The 25,499-nt window shown below is 36.9% G+C and overlaps 1 protein-coding gene, 1 long non-coding RNA gene and 1 pseudogene across 4 annotated transcripts in view; 2 read left to right on the top strand and 1 right to left on the bottom strand.

Moving 5' to 3' along the window:
- LOC117975510 (elongin-C-like) overlaps nt 1-25,246 on the top strand; it is a 48,586-nt pseudogene extending 23,340 nt beyond the window's left edge.
- The window catches only part of LOC134728806 (uncharacterized), a 569,286-nt gene that overhangs the window by 416,180 nt on the left and 127,607 nt on the right, over nt 1-25,499 (top strand). The gene's annotated exons all lie outside the window — the stretch shown is intronic.
- Nucleotides 1-25,499, bottom strand: part of POU4F1 (POU class 4 homeobox 1) — a 218,336-nt gene that overhangs the window by 78,830 nt on the left and 114,007 nt on the right. The gene's annotated exons all lie outside the window — the stretch shown is intronic.

Consider the following 25,499-nt stretch of genomic DNA (forward strand, 5'->3'; position numbering starts at 1 on the left):
ATCAAATATATTTCAACATGTGTTTGAAAGGATTTCCTATGCTTTTAAACATCAGGCAATATATTTGCTACTTTTCAAGAAGTGCAAATATAAATACTAAAACACTATTTTTTTTAATTCCTAGCATTCCCTTTTTATATTTTTAAGGGCTTGACACACATTTCCAATGGTTAATTAACAGAATAAGACATATGTCAGAATGAAATAACAATTTCATTTGTAACACTAGAATTTCATGTTGATGAATACCAAATTTTCATTTGATCAGAATTATCTAAGAAGTAACAGCCCTGATATGTCTAAAATAGTTTTAGATTCTTAACTATACTTAACAACATCTTAGTTTTTACCTTCTATATTCTTGGTATTAAAATAGAAATATTCATGCACCCTGAATGAACATATGCAAGTCATTTTTATAAGTTAGTTTATACTATAAGTATACCATAACATCTCTGGACAAGTGCTTCCACTCTTAAGCTAAGGATTCGGGATTTAGAATTGGCAGCCATCTTTCCTCTAAAGCTTAAAATCTAGTTAGAGAAATTGAACGCTGCACAAAAAACATTAATACACTTTGGGGTAAGTACCAAATGAGAGGTATAGACTATGTATGCTAAGGGAATTCTAAGTATTATGGGGTAAATATTATGATTATATTGCTAGAAAACTTGACTACCTTATTGAGAGAGTATTATTATTCCAAAGTGGTTGAAAGCATTGACTTTAGGGCCAGAGGGCCTGGGTTTTTACCCTAGTTTCACCCTTATTGGCTGTGTGGTTTGACACATCTTGCTTATACTCTCTAGGCATCCATTGTCTTATCAGCATAATGAGTAAAATACTAGAACCTCCATGAGAAGGTTGATAAGAGAATATATGAGTATTAAATTGATTGATCTATGCAATGTGCTTAGAACAATAGCTGGCAAACAGTAAGTGCTACGTAAGTGTTTGCTACTGTTATTCACTAAAAATCAAACAGTGCAATGTGTCTGTCTGAGAGGCAGACTAGTAGAATAGTTAGGAATCTGACCTGGGTCAAAACATCAGGTGCTTCACCTCTTATCAACTTTTGGCAAGTCATATGACTTTTCTGAGCTTCAGCTTCCTCACCTCTACAATGGAGATAATAACTGTATCTAATTCTTGGGGTTATTTGAGAAATAAAAGTAATAATGCACATCGAGTGCATGGCAACATGCCTGTTGCGGTACTCAATAAATGTTTCTTTTTAATGTTTACATGTACATTAGAAACAGAAGGGGAAAAGGAGGAGAAAGAATTCGTCTTCTACAGTCATTTCAACAAATTCTTACTTAGTGTCTCCTGTGTGCCAGGCAGTCGGCGATATGAAGGTGAACAAAGCTGAGTATGGTGGCTCACACCTGCAATCTGAGCACTTTGGGAGGCCAAGGAGGGAGGATCACTTGAACCCAGAAGTTCGAGACCAGCCTGGGCAACATAGTGAGACCTGTCTCTATAAAAAATCTAAACCTTAACCTGGCATGGTGGTGTACACCTGTAGTCCCAGCTGCTTGGGGGATGGAAATGGGAGGATCACTTGAGTGCAGAAGGTTGAGGCTGAAGTGAGCCACGGTCATGCCACTGCACTCCAGCCTGGACAACAAAGCGAGACCCTGCCTCAAAAAACAAACAAACAACAACAAAGGTGAACAAGACATGATTTATGTTATAAGAAAGGCGGGCTCTGAAAAGAGTTCCCAAATTCTCTAAAATTTGACAAAGGTAGTAGTTGTTGCAGTGTTTTCTGTTCATTTATAGAGAGTTTTATCAATAGCATCTAATCTGCTTGTGGTTCTCCTTTTGATTTCTAGTGCTTCTATTCACTCATCTGTTTATTCCTGTAACTGGTATTTATTGAACATCAGTTCTGGGTCAGAGGTGGTACTAGACCAGGGTACACATACAAGAGGGAGTAAGAGAAACATATTTCTGAAACAAAGGAAAATTAAAATCCAAAACAATATGTGATTAAATAAATCCATGTAAGCATATTAAGGGACTACTGGAAGAAAAGGAGGATATTCTCAGTAGGAATAAGAGTTTAGTTAGTCACCAATTAATAGTAATGTGTTAAGTGAAGAGAAGATGCAGCAAACACTGTTTCTATCCTTGCTAACTTTAAAAATGGAACAGTAATTGCTGAGATAGGTTATGAAAGTATGGCAATTCTAGAATGAGGTTACCTAAGACAGCATTTAGTCACGACTCTGCAAGTGTGTAGTTTTGGTGTCAGAATGGTTTATTTCTGGTTCTGGGATAAGAAAGTCAAACTAAAAGATAGGGTGCTTGAGTTCTAATTCTGATTCTTTACAACCTTAGACAATCTCAGAGCCCCTGTGTGTATCTTTGTTTTTGCATTCTTTATATGGGAACCATGACACTTGGACTTTCTACTTCACAGGACTATTTTAAAGCCTCAAGGCAGATGATATATACAACTGTCTTAAAAACATCGTATAAATGAAAGGGACTGAGACATTTTAAGGTCATAATACAGGGTTTGCAAAAAGAATGCAAAGGTATCACTTGAAAATAAAATAATTTTTAAAAATTCAACTCAAATCCATGTGCTGGTTGTTCATGATCTAAATTATATTTAAATTAGTGCATGTTCTATGTGCTGTGTTGCAGTGAGGCCAGCATTGTAGAAAAAGGCACCTTCCACGCTAGATAGAGTTTGCATTTTCTTTAATGTACAGGAAGGCAGCTGTAGCTTCCTAATGCAAATGCAAGGCTAACTTTTGTGGTGTCCAGCAATATTAGAAATCTTCTTTTCTTCTCTTCCCTGAATGTTGAGTGATCTGGGATGAAAAACTAACAAGCGCCTGTCAAATCTGAAGCCTCAGCTTTTCTGACAGAAGGTCCACTGGACTTTCTTATCAAGAGAGCCTTTACAAGGAAGCTGGAACTCTCTCTCTCCCAGAAAGGAAACAGACCTCATCAGAATCTCTGGACCCTTGACTTAGAGGGCATGCTGTCTCCAATGAAGGTCTTTTTTATTCAGATTTGACTTCACATTATGGCTAATCAATACCTCACAACTGTCCATGCCCCAGTCAGATGCACGTCTCTCCATCAGGCAGGGAGGCTTCCTAATTGAGAAAAAGTCAGAGACCCAGGTACCAAGCCCTCAGGCCATAGTCCGGCACCCACTCTCTTTTCATAGCATTCTAGAGATGGTGGAAATAAAATTTAGAGACATGACAGGCACAGCCAAGGAGGATCAATTCCTGTCACTTGCCACCAGTGTTTACTGCTTCCCCAGGTCTTCAGAGGGCATTTTTCTTTCATAGCTTAGAGGAACTTAACCTTTTAAAAATGGGAAGATGGTGTCTTCATGAATTTTAAATTATTTTTATCTCTGGTGACTAGGATTGTTGATTAGATTAAAATGATTTTTGGTTTTCTCCCTCTACCCCAATACCAAATTTTGTTCAGTCACACATGGCTGGGGGAAAATGTAAATGATAGTACTCATATTTGTGGCTACAGATTGAAGGAGACCTATTAGTAAGTACTTGTGTAATAATGTGCCTAAAGAAAATAGCACATTTTCATAACTCCAGTATTGAAGAGGAAGTAGACGAATTTTATTCTCAAATTTGTGACTGATGTTATCCAATCTATTTACTTATCTAGAAATGATTAAATGAGGTCCAATATCTTGGTGAAACGTAAAGCACCTGGCTATTATTTCTAGTTATTTGATAATATGCAAATGCTGTATAATAAGAGATCTGCAGAAGTAAGATTATTTTTAACTTTTCATTTAATTATTTGAGTATCTTTCAAGCATGGCTTAATTTCTCTGTATTTAGACCAGAAGAGAAAATATAATTTTGAAAGTATTTTTGAGACAGTTACATAAAAATTTCTGCATCATCAATAAGTCTATGATTTTATTGCATTTTTATGACTAGTAAACAAAACTTGTTCAAAATACTAATATTCCTTGTGGTTTATGATAGCCTTACAAATAGATAAAAATCTTCTCTCGTCAACCCCAGGAATACTACAACCAAAGAGTAAAAACATTAGCTGGTTAGCCAATCAATATGTGTTATAGTTTTGATTAGACTGATTTAGTTGTTTCCCATCCCCTTTGCTGTATATTTACATGCATGTGAAGTTGCCTACATTGTTGGATATTGAGTAAATAAAAGTGACAACATTTTCTAGCTGACAAAAATGTTTTACAAAGCAACTTTCCAGAAGGTAATATGTAAGAAGAAATTTAGATGAGGTCTCTATTCTTTGCTATTACCCTAAAAAGAAATTTTTACCCACACAAAGAAACTCACATTTAAAAGACAGAATTTGGGACTTAATGAAATTAACCAGCATGTTTAAGGAATTAAATATCTAGATTTTCAGGTTAAGTTTTTAAGCAGAGTTATTATTCCCCCCAAGATTTTTAGCTATGAAATCTTTCTAAGCCTTACTACACATTCCTGCTTTAGTTAGGCCAGTGTGCTGAATGGAATCTATTTTTCTTTGATGAATCATGAAAGAATTCAAAGTCCTTTGGGCCTCGGGATCATTATTTTTAACATCAGTTCTCCCTGAACAGAAATATGGGGATAAAGATCTAAAAAATTTAGTAGCATGGATATCAGTCCTCAGGACATATCCCATAAGCTGCTCTTTAAAAAAAAAAATAATAATAATAAATAAACCCCTATTGCCCATTTAATTTATTTCCACTTGCCTCTTTCTCCTAGGTTGATTGCAAAAAAGTCAATTGAGTGAAGTTTCTGGTTAACTACCCACTCATCAATCTAGACTTTTCCTACGCTATGTGTCTACATTTTAACCAGCATTTGTATGAGCTGAGCAATTTTTATAAGTTGAAAAATACATACAGCCAAACTAACTTCAAAGAAACCTGACTGTATGTTGAGCAAAACACCTTCTGGGGAATCTCACTGGCATGAGATAGCTGACCTTGTGTGCCCTGTTCCAATGATTCATAGAAGATACCCACACTTAATAGAAGCTCTTCTTGAAGTCCTGGAATAGGTCATCTACCTCCTCTGGGTTTAGAAAATATCTATGTATTCTAACTCAAGTACCTATCATTATTCTCTTACAGAAGCTTCTATGTGTTCTTTAATTTTTTGAATTGTTGCCTTGCTGAAAAGAGTAACACAAAGAGGCCTTTTGTAATGAGGTGTTATCTCAATATGGTAACCTTCCCTCCCCCCAGTGTGATTTTGATGTTCGGTCTCCTACTTAGCTCTAGAATTCGGAAGATTGCATTGTATTTTGAGGCTTTTGTTATACCTGTCTATCTTTTCAATAAGATTCCATTAATTATATTCCATTCTTTCCACTTTGATATCTCATTAAAATCTTATAAATGATCATGCAGTGACCTTGAAGGCTATGCATAATACATGAAAGTAAACCTGCAGTAAAATGTATTCTTTCACTCCTGACTGGCTACATCCCACCCTTCTTTTCCTCTCCCAAGTGACTCCAATTGGGAGAGCTTTGCTAACTGAGCCAAGGTATGCAGGGATGCGCACATCTCCCAGCTCCAGTATCTTTCTTAGTCATGACAGCTGCAATATGTTAATGGCTTCTGTTTGGATGTGATGGCCTGGTTACTACTTAGGGCACTATGCTAATTAACATAGGATGGTGACAACAGGTGCAAATGTCATTTTACATCAGCATCATGCACATGCAAAGATAGCTAGCAGCCCAGAAGCAAGCCAAGAAAATGTTAACTTGAGTCAGCAGCCTTGCAGTCTCTGAACAGATCATCTTTAATGCCTATGATTAAAGGATTCACGGGGCTGCTGATGCTTTTTTTTCCCCTGCAAGAATGATATTTCTGAATATATGGGATGTCTTCATAAGCTTTTTAAAGTTATGTTTCAACAAAATGCACTTCTATGGCAGATAAGTAAAATGCACAAGGTGTGTATTTATGAAGGTTTCCTTATTGAATAAAAGTTCTGCTGAGCCACATTTATTGCACTGAGCATCATCTGAAATGGACATGGTTTTGCACAAAGTGAAATCCTATCAGTTGGCACTGGGTGATTTTCCCAGCAGATTTACTGCATTTTACTTTATGTATTTGTATGTTTATTTGGAGATTTGGTTTTTTTAGTCATATTCTTCTTACATTTTAATGAAATTGAATAAAAGTGGAAACATAGAAATTCCTCTTAAGACATTACTGCATATATTCAACTTAACAATGAAATAGGTTCTTTACCCAAGTAAAGGGAAAATTCACATACTAACATCTTAAATAAGTAACAAATAATCTTATTCTCTAAAACATAATTTATTATCATTTATACCAAATGATCTAGCTTATGTTTAATAAAGATCACTGATATACTTTACAAATTGTCCCAAAGAGATTTGTTCATTTACTTCTCTTTAACAATTCAAATTCTGAGATTTATATTTATTATACAATCCAAGAACATTGGAGATTAACAAAGACAGCTGAGAAAATCATGGTAATAACACAAATACATCCTATGGGTTGAATTGGCTACCCTCGTTCCCCACTCACTAGCTGTGAAACCTTGGCCACATCACTTTCTCTCTGAGCTTCATTCAGGTTCCTTATTTGTAAAACAGGAATGCTGGAATTACCTCAGGTATTACAGAATCGCAATTGGGATGCTGAATTAAATTCAATTTAGAAGATTTGCATTTTGTTTGTATCTCTGCAATAGCAGTACTAAGTATACCATGATTATGTTTACATGTCATTAACAGGTAAACTTTGGAGCTACTCCAAGCCTAAGACTATGTCAGATTTACCTTTTTATTTCCACCTGGCACAATGCTTGAGCATAATGGGTGTTCAAAAGTACACTAAATGGATTTGTAAATAACTATATCAGTGGTTCTCAAGCCTTTATGTCTGGGAACCAAAAAAGCTTTTATTTACATTGATATTTATAGTACTGAAAATTAAAACTGAGAATTTTTTAAATACGAATTTATTGAGTAATTAAAATGACTTAATAAATAAACTTACTATACAGTAACATACTAACATATTTTTATTAACACTTATATTTTCCAAAGCAAAAAAATTTGTAAGAAAAGAAGCAGTTTTAAATTTTGTAAATTTCTTTAGCATCTATCTTAATAGAAGACAGCAAGATTTTAATGTCTGCATCTGCAGACATGTGGTGTGGGGACTTCAAAGACCTCCTAAAATTGTCACAGGGATCTCAGAGTTCCCCAACCACACTTTGAGAACCACAATGAGTCTCTAAAAAGGCAGAATCCAGAAAATCCAGTATGTTGGCAACTTACGTAACTGCAATCCAAGTGCATTTTGAAGAGCACAAAGGGATAAACAAAAATCATGTGGTATGAATCATTAGCCGTATCATAGAACAGAGAGCATCAATTCCCAGTAGTTTCATGGTTCCACAACTTTATTATTAAACATTTTTAATTAATATCTTCAGGAGTATTACATAGAACTTAAGAATCTGAATTTTTGCATTAGGTGCAGCTATGGTCAAATCCTGTGTCTGTCACTGTGTGACTTGGATAAGCAACTTTACCTCTCTCAGCTTTGTTTTTCTCTTTGGAATAATATAAGTAATAATTTCTGCCTCTGAGTGTTACTGTGAAAACTAAATATGATCATGCAAATATTTAACACAGTGTCTGGGACAGAGTAAACTTCAATGAATGTTAGTGACTAGCAGAGAGAGGAAAAGAAGATGGGATCTTCCTATAAAGGAAGCTCATTCTCTTATAGCCCTTTTAACACATTACAACTCTGTTAAGCCATGACTATTGTTTTAAAGAAATTTAGTCAAAACACACAAAGAAAATATAAATAAAAAGCAAGGAATGCCATTTTCACTTGTGTGGTTTAAAACTTTAAAGAGAATTCTGTTCATAACCACCAGCCAAACTTCTCGTAACTATTCTTCCTAGTTCATTTTTTGCACCTCATATGCTTGCAAACCTGGATTATTCCAGCCACCACTCCCCACCAATTCGACTGTCCATCCAGCCTCTGACTCCCTCCCCCACCACTTCTGGTCCACCAACTTTTTTCTTCATCTGAGTCCTCTCCCTCAACCTCCAGCCTCTTAGATCTATTGTTTTCCTGCCTGTGCTCGGTTTTGGCATTCCAAACTCCAGGAACCACTGTGGCCAAGACAGATATCCACGGAAGGGAAAAACAAGGAAGAGGAGGAGGAAGGCAGACAAGCAGGAATGAAATTGGATTGAATGAGAAAAAAACTATAATTCTCTGAACATTCCTGTATTCGGTAATTTTATGATTTCCCAACATCCAGATATTTATTGCACACCTCCTATATGTCCATTGCCATGTTAGATGCTGGAACAAAACAGACACTGTCTCATTACTCAAGAAACTGAGTGTAGGAGGAGGTAAGCTGAAAACCTGCGACCACAATGAGCCCTCACCAAAATTCATGTAAATGCTTTTTTGAGTTTTATTTTTGATATTAAACAGAGAATAGCAGAGGAAACAGACAGAAGGTAAAGAGAGCAGACAGGCAAATGCCTTTCAACGACACTCAGTAGAAAGCTTATATGTATTTAGCCCAAAACACAGAGTAAACTATCCCCACACACTCCTTTAAATGAGGCAGGATAGTTTCTAATATATTTTTTACATTCTGTCAATCCTGTCTCCCTGTGAGTTCCCTTTCATTAAATCAATGGCATTTCTCACTTTCAAGATGAGTCACAGTCTAAAACAAAGCAGTTCTTGCCCAGTTTTAAGTCTCCAATTAGACTTTTTTCTAAGATTATAGCCTTAAAAGTCAGATTTGTTGAAAAAGAAATGCATTTTCTAAGTTCTAATAGCTTGAGAGCAATACAAATCCAAAACAAACCTGGGAGATTAGAGCACAGGGTAGCGTAGAGAGGTAGAGAGATATAACTTCAGACCAACTTTCCCACAACAGTAAAAGGAAATAGAAGTTTAGTCAAATAGAAAAGTAAAGATGACTGGAGGGGGCAAAACAGCCTTAGATTCTGCCAGGATCCTCAAGAAGAGACTCTGTCCTAATGCCACACAGCACCCCTCCCTCTTTCCTCTGCTGACATCTGCCCTCACTTCCCAAAGACGTCTGTTCCTCTAGGCCTTCGTTTCCTCATCATGAAGTTCAGAAGAAAAGACTGACCTAATTGGTAGGGTTGTTGTTGTGAGGACTGCATTCGATAAGTGCTTAAAACAATGCCTGATATGGGAATCACTTAACAAAAATTAGCTGTCATTATAAACAGTATTACGATTATTGTTGTTTTTATCCACATTTAGTTGTGTGTAATCAGCTCCAGTGACCACACTGAGAAGAGAATCAGAGACACTGTGGGAGGAAAAAATCATAAGGTGTTGGAAAGGGAAATTAGCATGTTAGAAGACACCTTTTTTTAAATTTTATTCAACTGAATATTAATTGAACACCTATTAGTGCAGGTCCCTGACCAGGATGTAAACATAACCACAAAGAACCAGCTGAATCCTAACCAAACCCATCTGCCCTGAAGGAAACGAACGCTCCCGCAGACTACAGATAGCAAATGCTGCTCTCTTCCTTCCTGCAGCAGCATTTACCACTGGTCGGATGACCAGTAAGAACCAACAGAGATTGTCAGGAAGCCTCATCCTTCCCTTCCCTCCACACTGGGGCTCACTCACTCCACCCTCCGTTGGTCCCCTGTCACCAAGAAAGCAAGGCAGCAGTAGAAAGAGGGTCTGTTTTATGAAAGTTGTGTTGCTATGGAGGTAGATTACAGACAATAATGACTCATGTCAGGCATTGCAGGACTTTGAAGAAAGAAATAAAATAAGTTTTAAGGCTTTTTGTAGAATATGGAGTTTGCTTTATAGGCAAGGAGAATTTGACACAGAAGTTACCCCCCAAATTTGTTCTAAAAGTTTCACTATTTTGAAGCGCACATTTAAAAACACAAAACTGAATGAGGACCTCACACGTCTTTACTGACTCCTCACTTGCACAATTCTTTTTTTTTTTTGTATTTTTATTTTTATTTTTTTATTTTATTATTATTATACTTTAAGTTTTAGGGTATATGTGCACAATGTGCAGGTTAGTTACATATATATACATGACTTGCACAATTCTTAAGCCTATGTGCTCTAGAGTTGTAGTAACTCGTATTACCATTCCAATCCTAACTGGCTCCCATAATTCCACCCAATCCATTTCTCACTTGACTATCATATAAATAATGTACAGAGGACTGCAGAAGCCTCATGTCTACCTACGGATACATGGGAATCACTTGGAATACAGGAGCTATTGCTGAGAATTGTTTTCTCACTGCAGCTTATTTCTTTATCTTATGCTTCTGTTTTCCACTCCTAACTATTTATTCCTCTTAGAATTCATTTTTCGTCCATTAAATATGTATATTATATACCAGAAAGTTATTACTGTGCTTTTCTGTTGCACTTCTCTAGCCATGGATCTGTCTTTTCATCATTAGCATTAGGCACTCTCAGGTTCAAAATGTTTGGTGAAAAGAATTTATTGGCTTTTTCTCATCATGAGTTATGAAGTGAAATTAAAAGTTCATGTTTATTTCACATATAAGTAACTTTTCCCATGATCCAGTACATGTAGGATTACAGGATGAGAGGCCAGACATAAGTTACTTTTGTTTTGCAATTTTTTTTTTCTTTCGAGACAGAGTTTTGCTTTTGTTGTCCAGGCTGGAGTGCAACGGCTCTATCTCGGCTCACCGCAACCTCTGCCACCTGGGTTCAAGCGATTCTCCTGCCTCAGCCTCCCGAGTAGCTGGGATTACAGACATGTGCCACCATGCCCAGCTAATTTTTTTTGTATTTTTAGTAGACAGGGTTTCTCCATGTTGGTCAGGCTGGTCTCGAACTCCCTACCTCAGGTGATCCACCCACCTCGGCCTCCCAAAGTGCTGGGATTACAGGCGTGAGCCATTGCTCCTGGCTCATTTTGCATCTTATCACACATGGCTGAACATCACATACATGCAACAGCCACTTTGTAAGTGGGCACTGGCTAGGAGAGAAAAGAAAGGGGATGAGAAAGGAAAAGAAGAGTGAAAATGGAATGGGAGCAGCCACCCCTGCATCCGCATATACTGGCAACCTGCCTGTTGGCCAAGCTCAAATTATGTGTTTTCCAAGGGCACTCTGTGCAATGAATCCCCTAGTCTGTCAATTTATTAATGAGATCTTTTAAAAAATAAACTTTTGTATATACTTTTTTTAAGCTACAACATTTTTAAATAGAGACTGTTGACCTAAAAATAATTAACCTGTGGAATTTCTCCCTGGAAAATTATCAAATGCCCCTGGATTTTGGAAATGAGTAGCTCAACATCTTATCCCAAATGGACTCTGAAATATGAGATGATACTTTCTGACTGTTTAGATTTGAACATTTTGTCTCAAGTAATTTGTTGACAGTTCTGGTTACTAGTGCTACATAACAAATTATAGTCATTCCTCTATATCCGTGGGTGACTGGTTCCAGGAACCCCTGCAGATACCAAAAATCTGCAGACATTCAAGTCTGCTATATAAAATGGTGCGGTTTTTGCCTATAACCTACACACACCCTCCTGTATACTTGGCATTATCTCTATCTCTATAGCTAATACAATGTAAATGTTGTATAAATAGTTGTTATACTGTAATTTTGTAATTTTTTTTTCAAATGTTTGATCTGCAGTTTATTGAAACCAGGGATGTGGCCCATAGATACAGAGGGAGGGGCAACTGTAACCCAAAACTTAGCAGCAAACATACACATTATATTGAGCTATTAGGTTCTGTGAGTCAGTAATTCAGGCATGGCTTCCTGGGAATGGCTTGTCTCTGCTCTGTAATGTCAGGGTTCCCAGCTAGAAGACTCAAAGGCTGGGGGTGAATCAATAACTGGGGGCTGAAGTCATCTGGAGGCATCTTCGCCACATGCCTGGTGGTGGATGCTGGCTGCCACCTGGCACCTCAGCCTGTTGGCAGGAGCACCTACAAGTGGCCTCTACCTGTCCCTGGGCTTCCTCATTGCATGGAAGCTTAGGATGATTATTAGACTTCTACATGGCGGGTCAGGGTTTCGGGAGTTGAGTGTCCTGGCCAACAAAGCAACGCCGCAATGTCTCTTCTAACTCAGCCTCAGAAATCACACGCGTTACTTCCACTGCATTCTCCCATCGATAAGCAACTCACAAGTGGCCCAGGTTCACAGAGGAGATAATTTGACATTCTTTCATGAAAGGACTGTGGCAAGGTTCTAGAATAGCATGTAGGATACGAAGTTGCGTTGCAGCCCTCTTTGGAAAATTCAATCTGCCACCTCAATTCAAGAAAATCACTGATGAGAAATAATGGGGAAAACGTCATTTGACTCACTCATTACTCAGTATATACCAATTCCAGTTGATTGATTCAGTTTTTCACTTGTTAATCAGTTGTTTTGCATTTGGAAGGTCCAATAAAATCTCCCTTTCCCCTTTGTATTCTTTTTCATTTAAAAAAATAGTGTTGAGAAAAGATAAACAATGTATAAGAAAGCAGAAATTCCTAAATGATACTTCAGAATAGCTTAACTAAGAAAATTATTTTGTGAAAATGCAAATTGAAAAATACATTTTAGGATTTTGTGCTTGTGTCATGAAAGGCAAGATTCAGACTTCAGACTCTGAGCTGGGAGGTTTTAAAAGATTCTAGAACAATTAGAGAGACTGGAAGTCACTTCTTAAGCCATGGCTAGAAGATTTCTGGCAAGAAGAAATTAATACATTCCTCAAAATATGGATATGTGTGTGAGCATAGCTATAAGACATATGCACTAGAATACTGCACTGGTAAAATGGTAAATAGATTTCCTAAATTATTAAAATATTATGTGTCCTCTGAGAGGAAGCTTGGCTCTGTGTAATTACTAATCTTTGCTAATTTTTGTAATCCTTTGCATTTCAGATATTATTTGGCAATATAACCCTGAATGTTTAAGCTCTCACTTTTGTTTTTCATAACTATATAACCTTTCCAGTGACACTTTAAGAGGAAATGGAAAGTTGCACCGTACATCTCAAACCCATAACATATTAGTAAATACTTCAGAGCCAAAAGTTAGCTTATACCATATCCTAGTAAAATGTCGCCTTTTAAACCATTCTGCAAGTCCAAGTCCTTTAAAAAAATCTATTATCTTCACAAAGGGATATTTAGCTAGTGGAATTATAACTCCTTGGCTTGGCTCATGAATTGTGCTTGCTAAATTAAGCTTCCTCAGAAATCCATGCGGCCTTTACAGGGCTTTTAACTCCAAAAAGGCAAACCCTGGCTGGGCCCACTAATACCGAGCACATATTATTTTCACGCACTTCCATTTGCGTGTGCAAATACCCATATTTGCTCATGGAAATTGCCCAGGCAAGCAGCTGATAATTTGGAAAAAGGACAGCCCTATTCAGCATGCACCAATGCATGAAGAAACACACGCTTTCAGTGCACGAAGATTGCCCAATCTGTGGGTAGTTCAAGGAGAAAAAAAAAAAAATGAATGTTCTTGTATGCTTGGCAGGTGAATTGACAAATAAGGAGGATGCACTTAAAGGAGGCTGCTAAAAAGTTAGCATTATTTCACAGTAATTTTATTCTAGCTTTGCTTATATAATTCACAGTCGTTTTTCAGCTTGGGGAAAAAAACTAGGCTGAAGACAAGAATTAACTACTCTATTTCCTCCTCTTTAATTTCCAGTGTCGGTTTTCACGGTTATTTTTGCTCTCTGTTTCTGCCTTCTGTGAATACATGTATGTGAATAACTCTCCTTTTTGCTCAGTTGAAATATATTTGGCAATGTGAAAACCAGCTTCTCTCGCTTCTGCTACTTTAATTACCTTTGTTAATTCTGCTGGCTCTTTTCCGCCCCCACACTTCATCATCCATCCACTTCCTTATCAAACTGGTGACCTATTTTTCTTTCCGTAACACTCATTATTCTATCTCTTAAAAAGTGGGCTGAATGGAAATGGGATGGGGAACTAAAATATTGATGCATGGCAGCGTTATTGTGTGCTGCTTCTGGGTGGCCCAGTTTCTTCAGGAGTCACACTGGTAGCAAGTAGAGTCTATTTGTAATAATAACACAAATATCACTCTTTTTCCCCTCCAATAATTAAGACCTCTGTAAAGCCCCTCACCTCCATGTATTTCAGGTGCCTCCAATTGGCTCATACATGGGTGTGGTTCCCCAGCATGCTATACCTGCTGACTTCAGCACCACACATTGCATCTTTACAACATGCCATTGCCCCTCCAGAACATACATCTCTAGTTGCCAGACACTGGGTCTGCTGGATACGGCACTAACTTTGGGCACTAATGTCCTTACACACACTGTAACTTACTACTACTGCTAATACATCTGAGCCCATGAAGAACCAGTGTCATTGGCTGTTGACCTGTAAAATGGATAAGAATGTCTCTCTCTCTCCTCATGTATTACATTATGTTAAACGGCTGCAACCAAAACATTATACTGTGTCTCCATTCTTCACTTTGTCAAACATGTCTTTTTATTTTAACTTACAGATCCTGTTCAAGAGTCACTGTAAGACTCAGGCATGAGTCCAGTTGGTACAGGGGGAAGAATTCCCCTGGGTAATAGACACTGCCACCTGAGAAAGGCCCAGAGACTCTCTTTCCTTCAGGAGTCCTAGGTGTTGTTATTGGATCAAGCTTCTTATGCATGGCAACTCCTTTGCATAGGATGAGTTATCTATTAGTAAGATCCCTAGTCCCTCCCAAAAAGAGATTTTTGGGGGACCACCCCTTCCAGTCCAGCTGACAGGCTCACACATCTTTGAACCTCAGCAATCAACACAACTTGAGCTATAGCCAGGACCCCTATCACACTTTGTATTCATTTCTATTGGTTCTTCTGTCTGAAGTGATCATTTAGCTCATTGTTTCTCAGAGGAACAATATTAGCATTAAAGTTTTCATGGGAGTTTTGTCATTTCATATGTCATTAAGAATTACTTTTTTGGCTAAAAAGAAAAGAAAAGGGAAAAGGAATAAAAGAGAGGCAGAGGGAGATAGATAACTTGCAGAGTCAGCATTAGGAGTAATCTCCCAGCCACCCACTGTGAGGGGATTTACTCACTGTACCTTCAGATTCACAAGTCACTTCAGAGAGAGAGGCAAGAAGATAACTCCTGTAAATGTCAGTCTCTTAGATTACCCTGTTGTTAAAAGGGTTATTTTACACGCTGAATATTTTTTTAATCTGATTAAGATAAAATTAAGATTGAGATTAAGATAAGACTAAGTGGGTATCCACTTGTTTAAAAGAAAATGGTAATAGGGAAGAAAAGATTTAAAAGGTTAGAAGAGGGGAGAAGAAGGGTGGAAGAGAGAGAGATTTTTCTTTTTTAATTTTTCTTTCTTTTTTTAATTATTTATGTATTTATTTATGTATTTATTTTTATTTTATTTTTATTTTTTGAGACAGAGTCTCCCTCTGTCGCCCAGGCTGGAGTGCAGTGGCGCAATCTCAGGTCATTGCAACCTCTGCCTCCAGGTTTACAGGCCTGTACCACCACACCCTGCTAATTTTTGTATTTTTAGTATAGACAGAGTTTCCCCATGTTGCCCAGGCTTGTTTTGGGGTTTTTGGTTTTTGTTTTGTTTTGTTTTGTTTTGTTGCTGTGACAGAATCTCGCTCTGTCGCCCAGGCTGGAGTGCGGTGGTGTGATGTTGGCTCGCTACAACCCCTGCCTCTTGGGTTCAAGAGATTCTCATGCCTCAGCCTCCCAAGTAGCTGGTATAACAGGCATGTGCCACCATGCCCGGCTAACTTTTGTATTTTTAGTAGAGATGGGGTTTCACCATGTTGACCAGGCTGGTCTGGCCCTCAGGTTACCACAAGTGATCAGCCTGCCTCGGCCTCCCAAAGTGCTGGGATTATGGGCGTGAGCCACCACGCCCGACCTGAGGCTGGTCTTGAAATGCTGGACTCAAGTGATCTCCCACCTTGGCCTCCAAAGTGTTGGAATTACAGGCATGAGCTACCACGCCCCAACCTTGAGGTATTTCTTTGATAAGGTATTTATCCAAAAAAGTTTGAATAGGTACATCAAACATATTAGTTTAAAAAGGTCATAGTTTTGGTCAGGGTACAAAAACTGTACCATAAATAGGGCAACCATTAGGCTGGCCAAATTATCTCAGCTTATAAGGGAAAATGAAAACAAAAGATAAAGAAATATATAATGACTTATCTCTGAAACCAACGTAAGCTGTCATTATGCAAATTTTTAGTTTCTTCATGGAGGTGGCCCAATTGTATAAAAAATGCACAATTTTATTATAAAAATAACTATAACTCTGATGCACAAATGTTAATAAACCATGTCTTATTGGTAACAAATAAAGTTCCCTTCATCCAACTTTTCAAAATTAAGGCTTATTTTAAAAAGGAGGATATTAAAAATTACCTATTTAAGTCATGTTTTATTTGCTGTTCTTAATTTAAAGAATACTTTCATTTAGCAATAATAGTCTATTTTAAAACTATTACATGGATATATCAACCATTCCAAATTTCTACTAATGGAAACCATAGTTATTTTGACTGAGTATAATTTGTTCTAACTTTGATGAAGAGTGTGTGTATGTGTGTTTTAATAAAGTCTGTATCATAGCTCTAATATTAAAACTAGGACTAAAACAATACACACATGATTAATAAATATCCTTGGGCAACTGGAAAGCTTATTTCATATATGAGAATGTGTACTAAGTAGACATTCTAAAAGTTGCTCATAGAAGGACTCTATCATTCCCAATTGTTGAACCATTAAATCCATTACATGATGATACAGCATTTTAGATATTTATCATAAATTTTCCTTATATTTTTCCTTATATATTTTATATATATATAAATATATATTTATATATATTTCCTTATATATTTCCTTAACATACAGCATAACTTTGGGCAATCATGTAAATGTGGGTGTTTCACTTCTGGTAAGAAAATGTAAAATATGAAATGTGTTTAACCATGCTGGATCATTTTCATGTATTGAAAAGAATAAACAGTGAACTTCTGTTTCCAAATTGCTCACTATTTAAAACTCAATGTAACTCTTCATTTATCAGATTTATCTTGCTCATTCTTTGTTAATTAAGAAATGCTTAAAAAAATCAATCTCTGGTCAAATTCATTTTGCAGTTAATAGGTGCCCATATAGCAGCTTACTGTCTAATTACTCCATGTATGTGTTACCCGGCCTATGTTCCATTAGTAAACATTTAAAATTTAAACAGGGTAATTTGTTCATATTACAATAAAATCTTTACTTCTTTTCACCTGAAGCATATTCAGCATGGGTCAGAGGTTAATGAAAGTCTAGATGAACATCAATAGTGAGGTTAACTTCAGTTAAGCTGTAGAATCTGAGGTCCAGGATCATGTACCCTTTGGTAACTTATTTTTCCTACCTGCATAGTGGGGTTATAGAAAAATTATAATTTTAATTGATTATAAAATTGACCATGGTAAGGACCTGTCTCATTTTCAGCTTCCCCTCTAAAAACCTAAAACACTCTAAATTTGCTATACTTTAACCAGGTAACCTCCCCGGCTTTCACCAAAGTTGCCAATGGTCTGTCTTCCTAAATACCTGGAACTAAGATATAGTAGATGCTATATTAATATTGAATGAATAAATGAATGGAAATGTCCTGTTTAAAAGGCCAAACAATTCCTTCCTAAAATCCAGTCCAAATTCATTTAATCCAATCCTGTTTGTTTCTCCTGAATGATTTTTGGTACCTGAGTGATGTGTTAATATTGATGCTGAAAATAAGATGTTATTGCTATCTTTATTACTTTCTGACAGCTTTCTCAAACACTTGCTCCAATGTTTTCTTCTCCTCGTTATGTTTTTCCAGCAGCCCACTTTCTTGGGTCTTGGACTGTCCATCCTCTCAGTACCATACTTAACCCAAAGACAAATCACTGTCCCATTTCCTCTCATATGTTAAAAAAAAAAAAAATCTGCTCAAAAAGAACACACTCTGTGTTTTTATTTATCCTCATAGTTTCACACATGTAGCAATTTTATGTCCAAAATATAAGTTATTAGAAATTCTCTTTGAAGAGAGAAACATTAAAAATGTGATTAAATCATTTTATTAATCCACTTTACACTGGGATTCTTTTCTAAAATCAGACAGATCACATGAAAAATTTTAAATTATAAAATATCATATTTCATCCACTTTATTCATCTATAAGTGGCACTGATCAAAATAATTAATATACTTTATTTTTAATGTTTTATAATGTAGGCTTGATTATCTCTCTTTCAAAGTGAATGTGCAAATGTCACCCTTTTATTTTTTTTTCAAGAAAATTGCAGCCATCATTATCAACCCAAAAGAAAGATCTTGGTTCTAACTAGTAAGGGTTTCTTTGCTGCCCATAACTTTGCTTGCCCTATAGTTACCCAAAACTCTGATTAATCTGAGTTTTATCTAGTTTTAAATCTAGGTAATATTTATCTAGAGCCAAGGGGTCACACCTAGTTTGCCAGTCTCTGAAAAGAATCATTCCCAACACATCTGTTTCAGCATCATTTATGCTAAATTATTGAAAGAAAGATTAAAAAGAATTAACCATTTTGCTTCCACAAGTCCTAGGAACCTTCTCCTCCTCCCACCCCAGAAAATGCACACTCAGACATGTACCCCAGACCTGGCCTGAAAGCCCTGGGGTTTCACACACCCTCTGAAGTTCATCCTCCAAACATAGATTTTTTTAAATCCCAGCTTTAGTCAGAGGGTAACAAACCCCAAGACAGTGGTGCAAAACTTGTGATGGGGAACTATGTCAAGCTGTATGGAGATTTTTAGAAACTTCTGTTGTTTGACTGAATGGACTCATTCTTTCAACAAAAACTTTTTAAGCCATTACTATGGACTAGATAGATTCAGGGATATAGCAGTGAACAAAATCATCAACGGGTCTCACAGAATTTACATTGTAGATAAAAAAGATTAAGATATCTAAAAGAAACGTCCAAAAAAAATTAAGAAAACCATAGTAAGAAGCGCAGATGCTATGGTGGGCAAAGAAACAGATGAAGCGATTTGATCAGGCAGAATTATGGTGCCTTTCCATGGAGAAGGAGCTAAGGTTAAAACGTCTCTGAGGAGCACAGCCACAAACAGCAGCACTAAACTGTTCATGTAGGCTTAGCAGTTGGCTTCTTCAGCAGAGAAATGGAGGGATATTAAAGGAATGCTGTCTTTACCCAAGTTTCTTCTCCAGGGACTGAAAAATGCCAACTTTACCCTCAGTCCTCAGGCTTTAAATCCCATCTCTAAAATCTTCACGTTAAATGAGGTGGCGGGGCAGGGTAGGGTGGGGACATTTTTTCCATGGCAATGTAAATTCTCTTTTAAATAAAAGTTTGTCAGTATTTATCGAAAGCCTTAAAATTCTTAGAATTCATTGACACTCATGTTTGTGCAAAAAGCCATATGTGCAAGAGTATTTGTTTTTGCTGTGTTTATCTCAACAAAAGAAATAGCCAAACTCCATCAACAGCCCACTAATTATATCAACTTTCATATATTTGTACTTTGTTTACTGTGTGTCCATAAAAACAACATGAGTTAGATCTATGTGTCCTAAACTGAAAGAAGCTCCAAAATACATTTTTTAAAATTTCCAAAATAAAGGTACAGAATAATATATATATATATATATCCATTTGTGTAAAAAGAAAAGGATATACTCCATATATATATCTGCGTAGAATATTTCCAGAGAGAAATAAAAGAGCTATACAAGACTGGTTGCCCATGGGGAGAAGTAGGAGGCTCAGGTGGAAGGGGAATTTATTTTTCATTATATGCTATTTGGAATTTTACAATGGACATACATTCCTTTTTTAATAAAAATAAGCTAGATCCAAAAGTGACTAGAGTTTTTTTAATGCATGTCTTTGACTTGGATATTCTAAGAAGCTTTCAAAAAATTGTTGATGAGAAACATATGTATTGTAAGGATTCCCTATTAATTTAATATAGCAAAAATGTGTAACAGTAAGAGACTGTAAATAAATGATAGTTTATTCATAAAGTGATAAAATGATGGTTTATTCATAAAGTGGAATGCTTTCCAGACACAAAGAAAAATGTTATGGAAATACATTTACTGACATGAAACATTTTAATTAAATATTGTTTAAATTGAAAAAGCAGGTAATACGTGTAATGTGTGTGTATATATATGTGTGTGTACATGTGTGAGTATATGTGCATGTGTGTGGGGTTAATGGTGGAGAGATTTTGAAAACATTTTATTCTCTTGTGAATTATTATCTGTGTTTTCTCTGTGTTTTGCAGCAAGGCATTTTCTTTGTTTCTTTTTTTTTTCTTTTTTTTTGAGATGGAGTCTCACTCTGTAGCTAGGCTGGAGTGCAGTGGCACAATCTCTGCTCACTGCAACCTCTGCCTCCCAGGTTCAAGCGATTCTCCTGCCTCAGCCTCCCGAGTAGCTGGGACGACAGGTGCACACCACCACGCCCAGCTAATTTTTGTATTTTTAGTAGAGACAGGGTTTCACCATGTTGGCCAGGATGGTCTCAATCTCTTGACCTTGTGATCCACCCGCATTGGCCTCCCTAAGTGCTGGGATTACAGGCGTGAGCCACCGCACCCAGCCCAGCAAAGCATTTTCACTTTCACATTTGATTTATGAAAAAGGACGCAGGGTGGGGAACATCACACACCGGGGCCTTTTGTGGGGTGGGGTAATGGGGGAGGGATAGCATTAGGAGAAATACCTAATGTAAATGACGAGTTAATGGGTGCAGCAAACCAACACAGCACATGTATACATATGTAACAAACCTGCACGTTGTGCACATCTACCCTAGAACTTAAAGTATAATAATAAAAAAAGAAAGTAAAAAGGAGAAGCATAGTATAAATACATCTTGCATTAGAAAAATTGCATACATAAACATATTTGCATAGTTTGGTTCTGGAATCAACAAATAATCTTTGGATGGCAAAGTTCAGGATACCAAGGAAAAGAATTAAAGATAGAGAAGGCATGACCAAGCATTACTTAATGACATGCAGCATAGCCCAAGGTGGGGATCTATAGCAAATGATCTTAGGCCACAGGGCCAGTGTGTGGTCACTGGCAACTCTGGTAGGAGTAAGAGAGAATTAGATACAGGGATCACCAAGAAAAAGAGAGCTCTAGAAGGGTTCTGAAAGTGCTCAATAAGTTTTGCCTTGGCTGGCCTCAAATATCACCAAGTAAGAGCAACATGAAAAAAAATCATGCTTATGATATAGTTTGTCTGTGTCCCAACTCAAATCTCATCTTGAATCCTATAATTCCCAGGTGTCATGAGAGGGACCCGGTGGAGGGTAATTGAATCATGGGGCGGGTCTTTCCCATACTGTTCTTGTGATAGTGAATAAGTCTCATGAGATCTAATGGTTTTATAAAGGGGAGTTCCCCTGCACACAATCTCTTGCCTGCTGCCATGTAAGATGTGACTTTGCTCCTCATTCGACTTCTGCCATGATTTTGAGTCCTCCCCAGTCATGTGGAACTGTGAGTCAATTAAACCTCTTTCCTTTATAAATTACCTAGTCTCGAGTATGTCTTTATTAGCAGCATGGGAACAGACTAATACAGTTTTCTTTATGCTTACATGGAGGTTCAGGGGACCTCTGAGTTGCTTTACCTGAAATGAGATCTCTTCGTTGAGTTTGTTGTACAATTACAACATAGATGGCATATTTTTCCTGATATTTTCTAAGAGCAAAAGCTAAGCTAAAAACTCAATTTCTGACCTGAAAAGAATTCAAAAAAAAAAACTATTTTCCTTAAAAGTTATCTTGTTTGGCAGACACGTATATCTAAACTCCAGCAAATCTATATGAACTTGCTATTTGGAGATGCATAAAACTTGAGTAAGTCTAATTTGTTCTGTGGATGTTTTATCCCTCAATCAACCTTTAAGAGTATTTTATTTCTTTTCCTCTTTTAATCTGTTTAAGGGGTATGGGGAGAAATAAGATCCCTTAAGTATACTATTTAGGTCTTTCCCCTCTCCTTTCTAAGAAGCTCATAAATCAAAATAGAAAAAAATTCACACTTGTTCCCTCTCAGCAATATTTATTGAGGACTCAGACTGTGTACACAGCTCAGTCTCCCAGATACTACAAAGAGAAATAGTAGAATTATCCCCTGCCACAGGGCACTTACAGAGAGAAACAAAAACATGTGCTCCATAGGCTGTATGCAAAGGAAACTTCTAAAATATAAAACCAATTGCTCCCCGTGTGTGAGTTTATATATTTCCAACTCAAAGCCATAGAGATTCCACAGAATAGGACAAATGAGCCTAAGAAAAAATTGAGATCTTAAATGGCATTTAAAATCTGGTTTCTGAAAAGATTCTCATACAAGAAATGAACAGAGAATAAACAAAACAAAACAAAACAAAACAAAATACATTCGATGCCAAGTGCTAAACTGCTCCATATAGAAATTAGTATCATAGGACTGACATTAATATCATTGGGTTAGGAGTCTTTTTTTTTTCCTTCTTTCATTGAGATCTAGTATGCACATAGTAAAATGCTGGAAATGCACTAATAAGCATATGGCTGAATAGAGTTTGGCACGTGTAACCAACACCCACATCATGATCTAAAACATTCCAGCACTCCAGCAGGCTTCCTCTTGCTTCTTCCCAGTCATAGTGCACACTCCATACCTAAAGTTCATCATTGGCCTGTGCTCTGCCAGACACAGGAGACTGGCAAAGAAAAAACTCTCTAGTGTGGCCATTAAGAAGAAAGAGAACGTAATTTCATGAAAGCCAGCAGATGAGAATAGGAGATGGTAACAACATGGTGGCACTAGGAGCGTGTCAGAGAGGTATTTGCACATTTCCCTCTCCCAGCCTGAACACTGCTCCCTCCACCACCAACACTGGCCAGTTCCCACTGTCTCCAGAGCCAGCTCAGAGGTCCTTTGTAAAAAGCCTTTCCTATTCCTTCCAGCACAGGGAACTGCATCTACTATGTGCTCCAGAGTTCCCTGCATTTAGCTCTGTCAAAGTCGTGTTTGCACCATTTTGTTTGTAATCACGCATATGTCTCCCTTTGAAACTGTGTGTCTCTTGAATAATGAAATCCGATTGTATTTGTTTTTGTGTACCCCCCACAAACTCCTAGCAGTCACATGCAAACAAATATGTATGTTCTATATATATTATGTTTCACAGCTGAATTAGTTGAAGGAAGAGCCAGAAAACTAGTGATTAAAAGACTATGTCCTAGTTCTTTTTCTTCCACCACTACTAGAACACTTTAGGAAGTACACACAGTTTTTCTGTTTCTTCCTTTTATTCTCATTTACTACAAATTAAATTTGATGATTTTGCCCACTGATGTACTTCCAGGGCCTAGACTACATCCTGGAACTCAATAAGCCCTTAATAGATATTTTCTAAATACCTGAATGAGTGGGTGAATGAATAAAAGCCTCCCCTTGCACAGTTATTGTAAGGTTGTGCCTTCTTGATCTCTCAATTATAAGGGGATATAAATATTCAGCTGCTACATACTGTATTAAACGTGAAATCAAATGTGATGGACGAAGAGTTCTATGTGTTATTGATATTGAAAAGAAGACATGAGTGTCATTTTACATGACTGTCATCACTGCCGTTATTGTACTCCTCCATAGACCTGCAAATCTTGTGGGTGAGCAACATGCTGGATAATTTTCATGGAGCAACTCATGCATCCACAAATCCTTTCAGCTTTGGGAAAAAATGTGGACTCACAGAAATATTCATTTTTTCACTCTCTGATTTAGTATGTTTTCTCTCTTGTGCACACATATTTTCACACTCCTTCTCTTCATCTCTTCACTTCCTTCTAAAGGTTGATTGCCATTCCCCAGTGCATTTCCATAAATCTTGTAAGTACACAATATCAGTCCTCTTCTCATGATAACTGCCAGCTCAATGTGTGTCTTAGTGGGACCCTGTGTCCCCCTCCCATCCTGACACACCCATCTTGACACACCATACCTAGATTCTAATCCAGGCCTCTCAGAATCTCATCTCTATTGGAAAAAAGTCCTAATCCTTTCCAGAAAGTTCTATGAACTTCTTAAGTTAAATTAAGACCTGCCCTTTTCTAACACATCCTTAGTCCCCAGAAGTCTGAGTCAGGGTGAAGATTCAGAGGTCTCTAGCTTAGCCTGCTGATTTAGAAGATTGTTCTTCCATTCTGTATGGTGCCAGCTCAGTCCCAAAGATTTACACAATTGCTTTGTGTCCATGCCTACTCGCCTCCAGTTTCTCCTCCACCTTTTGCTACAGTGACCCCAAACTTGGCTTCTGGTCAAAATGACACAATAGTCACACATTGATGCAAAATGCAGAGCAATAACATAGGCTTAAAATATATTTTTAACGTATTTTTAAATATATATTTTAATATGTATATTTTTAAACCTATGTTATTACTCTTCATTTTGGATATATTTTTATATATTGTATTGAATATTCAATAAATATAAATAGAATATATGTGTATATATATATACACATATATGTGTATTCAATAAATATAAATAGAATTTATATTCAATAAATATAAATAGAATATATGTTGTGTGTGCATATATATATATATATCAGGAAAAGGAGAAGAGCTGGCCCTTGAGTAGGGGCTGTGGCCAAGCACAGGAACCCAGCTGCAGTGACTGACAAGAAACTATTGTGGTTCCTAAGGCAATGAAATAGGATTTCACACGAACATAATAGATGGAGAGAAACAATCCTATGGAGGTTGTGGAGGCAGAGATGCTACATATGTCAAGTTAAAATCTTCTGACAGTCATAATTTTATTGTAAAAAGAGAATATGCCCTAACATCAGGAACAATAACACCCATGTTGAGCGACCCAGTTCAGTTGTGGAAAATGAAGCCATCGAAGTGAATTTTAGAACGATCCCTTCACATGTGCTATTAAATGTACTTATTCCATCTACAAGGTTTTCTATACTAACAGTTCTACTGAGAATGCCAAATTCCCAATTGCACCTAAAATTACATTGAAATTGCTGATGGCTGTGAACTCCCTAGAATGTTAAATAAAATAAAATCTAATACAACGCTAAGTTTTTTAAACATGTAATTCCCATAGTTAGAAATTCTTTCATATTTTCTGTTGCCTCTATGCAGTTGCAAACTATGAAGTTCATTGAAAAGCTGATTACTGTCAGAGTTGAAATTTGGTCCCTGTATAAATAAATCAGTTCAAGATATTTTCACAAACTAAAAAATTAACAAATATGCCAATTTGTTATACCTTATCCCTTGGTGAGACTTTTTTTAAGTTACAGA

This window comes from Pan paniscus, chromosome 14 (genome assembly GCF_029289425.2).
Source record: "Pan paniscus chromosome 14, NHGRI_mPanPan1-v2.0_pri, whole genome shotgun sequence".
Classification (NCBI taxonomy): Eukaryota; Metazoa; Chordata; class Mammalia; order Primates; family Hominidae; genus Pan; species Pan paniscus.